Source organism: Puma concolor, chromosome C1, assembly GCF_028749965.1.
Source record: "Puma concolor isolate L17-30 chromosome C1, mPumCon1.1.hap2, whole genome shotgun sequence".
Lineage (NCBI taxonomy): Eukaryota > Metazoa > Chordata > Mammalia > Carnivora > Felidae > Puma > Puma concolor.
Genome location: NC_141674.1, coordinates 45,939,385 through 45,943,309, shown reverse-complemented (window position 1 = coordinate 45,943,309; position 3,925 = coordinate 45,939,385). Strand labels below are relative to the sequence as shown.

The following is a 3,925-nucleotide window of genomic DNA, read 5'->3' as shown; positions in this document are numbered from 1 at the left end:
TGAATAAGCATGGCTGTATTCCAATAAAACTTTATTTATGGACACTGATATTTTGAATTTCATGTGCATTTCACATATCATTACATTATTATTCTTCCCCTGACTTTTTTCAACCACGTGAAAATATAAAAACCATTTTGAGCTCACAGGCTGTACAAAGACAATATAGCAGGATGAATTTAGTACATTGGCCATAGTTTGGTGGACCCGACATGTATTTTATACACATAAGTTCTTAATTTTCATGAGTTCCAATGTATGTCTCTTCTTTGGTCATTAATGCTTTTTATTCCTATATAGGAAATCTTTGCCTATCACAGTTCCTGAATATGTTCTCCTTTGTTTTATCCCCAAAAGCTGTATTTTATCACTCAACGTTTGTCAATGACCCGTGTAGGATTCAGTTTTGTGTATGGTGCAAAGCAGAGGTTTTACACTTTTGTTTCTATGTACTCAAATTATCATACACCTTTTCCAACTCTTCTATGCAGCTGTGACTTACCAGCCCTGAAACATTCCCTGATGGCCGAATGTGGAGCTTACAACTGTCAGCTCATCATTCATTCAACGACTACTTTTTAAAGGCTTTTTATGCACCATGCTAGACGCAAAGGTTTGGCTTTAGTCTCAAGGCGATTATAGCCTTTTGAAGATAACAACGAAGTCTCTACAATAAAATGTGATAAGTGCCATGATTATATTGCAGGTATTTGTTTATGTTTTTCTCCTACTAAAAATTAGTCGTTTGAAGAAAGAGACAAAAGCTTTAATTCGATTATCTCTAGCACTTTGCATGAATTCTGGTAGAAAAGAGGTACTCGTGAAAATTTCGTGAGTAAATGAGTGGATAAATACCCATACATACACAGTGATTATATGCACATATATGTATACAGTGCATATGTACACAGATTATGTACATATAAGATTTCAGTGAATATGTACACACACGCACACACACACACACACACACAGACACAGCCTTCTACCTCTTCCTCCCAGACACACAAGCTAAAGTACCTCTTGTGCAACTAATCTTTGTGTACCTTGGTCAGAGGACAAAGTTTATGTGGTATAGCCTCATGATCAAAGTCCTGGTGGCTCCTGTATCAGACCGCCTCCATTCAAATCCAGGCTCTAACACCTAGTGGCTGTGTAATCTTAGACCAGTTGCTAAATCTTTCTGTGCCCCAGTAACCTCCTCCGTAAAATGGGAAGACCTCTCTCATAGGGTTGTTTAGAATATTAAATGAGTGCATACATATGAAACGACCAGAGACCTAAAAAGCTCGATGAGGACAGGAATTTTTGTCTGCTTTCTTCATTGCTGCACCCCTAGCTCCTAGGAGACCGGTACGCTGTAGACACTCGATAATCACATCTGTTGTGTGAATGAGAAATACGTGGATCAGGAAAATCCCGATGATTGTTGGCTGTGATTATTTCATACGTGATAGAAAAGCGCTGAATTCCAGTTCCAGCCATTCCCCATCCCCCAGTTCCCAATGATGACAATTTCACTCTTTGGGAATCATAGCATTTTTCACCAGTGACACAAGGTGGCAGCATCAGTCTCCTTTTGAGCGACCAACCGCACTAGTTTCATTATTCTAGAGAGAAATCCCGCAGCGTCTTTATGCGCAAGTTCCTCCATCCATTCTAGATTCTGTTGCTTTGAATAACAACATTAACTATTTGAATTACTGTAAGGTGAGCTCTTAACTGCCCTAATTTCTAGCTAACGAAAAGATTACCGCTGGTAAAAAGATGAAGAAGTACTGACATAATCCAGGCCGCTTTACAGTAACTGTTTTGTTACTAAAGGTCCATTTCCGTAACAAATAACTGCTTGACAAATCATGAACCCAAGCCTTCCTTTGTTCTACACAAGGTGCAACAATGTTGTTCCTTTTCAAGTCTGTAAGAAAAAACAAAACAAAAGCAAATGTTCTCGGCTTTCTAAATAAAGACATGTGGCTGATTCTGCAGTCCTTCTAAATTAATTCTGTGAAACCACTGCGCAGAAGCAGAAATTTCCGAGTACCTTTGAAGGTGAGACCTTGTGGTGTAAAGAAAAGAATCCTGGTTTAGAAATTAAGAGACCTGGGATTCTAGTGGTGCTTCAGGAATCTCCTTATCTTCAACTTTAAACAAAGTTCCTGGGGCGCCTGCGTGGCTCAGTCGGTTGGGCGTCCGACTTCGGCTCAGGTCATGATCTTGCGGTCTGTGAGTTCGAGCCCCGCGTCGGGCTCTGTGCTGACAGCTCAGAGCCTGGAGCCTGTTTCAGATTCTGTGTCTCCCTCTCTCTCTGACCTTCCCCTGTTCATGCTCTGTCTCTCTCTGTCTCAAAAATAAATAAACATTAAACAAAGTTCCTATCTTTCCCAAATTCAGTACCTCTATTTCTAAAACAAAGATAATAATGTCTGCCTTATCTACTTGAAATGAGATCAGTGAATGTAAATACATTTATAAACTGTAAAGGGGTCTATTTTATACTGCATGAGCTAATGTTAGAATCATTTCCATTTTACCTACGGGGAAAACCAGTTCTAGCCAGTTAAATGGGCTTGCCTCAGTTTTCTCATCTATAAAATGGGCTGATGAAAGCAACCCCACCTACTTCAGTGACTTGTAAGGATAAAATGAGGTAATAGATGTGAAAGTGCATTTACAGTGCGAGTACTCTCACTTGTACAAGATTGTTAGTTTAAGCAAATGGCTCTTCTTGAGTTTCACAAACAATCCTGAAGAAAACATGTAACTAAATAGGCTTTTAAAAATAAGCATGTTTGATTTACTTCAGAAATCTCAGGAAATTGTGCATCACTTCTTGGCCTTTGAGCTAAGATCAAGTGTAGTATCTGTTCTTATCAGGTTAATATCTGATATGTCCTTTATCTGAAGACAATCTAGTAAATGGATTTTTGGAGCTTGCTCAGTCTACTCCACAGGGACCTGGGAATGCAGTACCTCTAGGAACTGCGCACCCCCTCAGGGCGGGGAGGAGGAGAAATCTCAGGAGACCGCACATTTAGAAAAAAAAGACAGGAATAGAGAAGCCTAAGGTATCATTGCATTTAGGGAAGGATAAATTCAAACTAAATGGTATATATTCAGAGTTAGTAGTTGATAAACACTTTTTGAATATGTGTGTTTAAATTAGGTGTATTGTAGAAATAAAGTGTTCGCTTAAAATACTAACATTCAACTAAACATTTATCAACTGCCTATTTTGTATTGAGTATTCTCAAAATGTGTTCTTTCATTTTTAATGTTTTAGTCCTCAAGACCAGGGAAAAATTGAAATTAAATTGAAATTGAAATTAAAAGTTGAGAAAACTGAGATTCAGAGAAGTTGCTCAGTTTGCCTCAGGTCAAACAGCAGATCCAAGATGTTCAGACCTCAAATCCCCTGCCCCTCCTGCTTTTTCTTTTTAAGTTTATTTCCTTATTTTGAGAAGCAGAGACAGAGAAAATGGGGGGGGGGGGCAGAGAGAGAGAAGAGTGAGAATCCCAAGCAGGCTCTGCTGTCAGCACAGAGCCCATGCGGGGCTTGATCCCACATACCAGGGAGGTCATGACCCGAGTCCAAAGTCAAGAGTTGGCCCTTTAACTGCCTGAGCCACCTAGGTACCTCCTTCCTGCCTTTTCCTAGGCCCATTACTGTGGCGGCCTCTACTCACTCCTATAGCAACACTCATGACTCCAAATCCAGCACTTACAAAAAAGCAATCTAGCAATTTTTGTTTAGTATAATCCAGAGGTGGAATGTACCAGTTTTAAAGAAACTGGATAAATGGGGTACTTCATAACCAAAACTTATCTGTCTCCTTAAGTGAATTTCAATGGCTTGCTTTGACCTTTGGACTACACACTCTCATGTAAAGGCACTCAGTTACCTTTCCTCTAAATATTTCCAGAA

General features: G+C 39.5%; 1 pseudogene; it reads left to right on the top strand.

Moving 5' to 3' along the window:
• Positions 1-2,825: 2,825 nt before the first annotated feature.
• LOC112849193 (U2 spliceosomal RNA) lies at positions 2,826-2,995 on the top strand (annotated as a pseudogene).
• The last annotated feature ends 930 nt before the right edge of the window (positions 2,996-3,925 follow it).